Genomic DNA, 1,437 nt, shown 5'->3' with positions numbered 1-1,437 from the left:
TGGAGAAGGAGTGTAATCATAGATCTAAGCTATTTTAAGTTTTTCCTTTCGGGTGAAAGTAAACTAAGGGAAATAAGGATTAATGGAACAAGGATTGTAATTAATCCTATTATATATGAACCTGATGTTAAGAAAAAAGAAAGGGAGGAAGGCAGGAAGGAAGGAAATAAAGGGGTGGGCAAAGGGAACTAGGGAAATAATATAAGTAGTATAGATATTATACAATTATTATACAAGATGAAATTGCAGATAAAAAATACTAAACGGTCTACGGCATGCTACCCTGAACAAGCCCGATCCTGTCTGATCTTGGAAGCTAAACAGGGTCTGGCTTGGTTAGTACTTGGATGAGAGACCACCTAGGAAGACCAGGTGCTGTAGGTGTAAAAAATAAAAAAATAAGGGATTGTAAGCTGACAAGGTCCTTGCAATCTGTGAGGTCAACTGAGGCTTGCCTTGCTTAAAAAAAAAATAAAAAATAAAAATACTAAACAGAGGGAAGGGGGCATTATGTAATGAGAAAAGCTGGGATGTATTAACAATTTTAAGTTACATATTTTTTGTAAAAATCAAACCAGAACCACTAAGTATATAGAGAAGAGATGCTAAGAAATGTCAGAAAAATTTTCTAAACTTATAATGATAGAAACTTTAGTACTTCTCTTCTAGAATTATATAGATATGTTAGACAAAAGCTGGTTAAGAACATAAACATTTATTAACAAATTATACATGCATATAGTTATGTGTATATGTATATAGATTTGTGATATATTTACGAAATCATAAATGGATACAAAGGAAACAATTACAAATCAAAAACAGATTTTACAGCCCTCCTTTAATAAAAATAAAAGAATAAGATAAAAAGATGACTGAAAAAGTCTTGATTATTTAGAATATTAAGAATCATAGTTTTAGCTAACCATTAGATAAAAAAATAAGAGCGATTTCAGCTCATTTAGAAGACAAAAGAAACAGATCACTTTGTATCTGATTCTAAGGGGCCACTGTACTTTCTTCAAGCTACCATGACAAAACATTATAAGCTGAGTAGCTTAAACCAATAGAGATTTATTTTTTCACAGTTCTGGAGCCTAGAAATCCAAAATCATGGTGTTGGAAGGGCCACGCTCCCTCCTCAGCCTCTGGAGGACGACCCTTTCTTGCCTTGTCCAGCTTCTGGTAGCCCCACACATTCCTTGGCTTGTGGCACCATAGCATCTGTTTATGCCTCCATCTTCACTGGGTTGACTTTGCTCTAAATTGTGTCTGTGTCCCTTCACTTCCAAGGATACCAGTCATATTGGATTAGGGCCTACTCAAATTCAGCATGACCTCATCTTAACTTGATTATATTTGAAAGGACCCTATTCCCAAATAAGGTCACATTCACAGCTTCCAGAGGTTAAGACTGAACCAGGTTATTGAGGGACA

General features: G+C 35.1%; 1 pseudogene; it reads left to right on the top strand.

Moving 5' to 3' along the window:
- The first annotated feature begins 266 nt into the window (after window positions 1-266).
- On the top strand, window positions 267-384 carry LOC111737820 (annotated as a pseudogene).
- Window positions 385-1,437: the final 1,053 nt, after the last annotated feature.

This window comes from Pteropus vampyrus, unplaced genomic scaffold, assembly GCF_000151845.1.
Source record: "Pteropus vampyrus isolate Shadow unplaced genomic scaffold, Pvam_2.0 Scaffold31, whole genome shotgun sequence".
NCBI classification, from domain to species: Eukaryota; Metazoa; Chordata; class Mammalia; order Chiroptera; family Pteropodidae; genus Pteropus; species Pteropus vampyrus.
The sequence above is the reverse complement of the archived record's forward strand: the minus strand, read 5'-3'. Positions and strand labels throughout refer to the sequence as shown.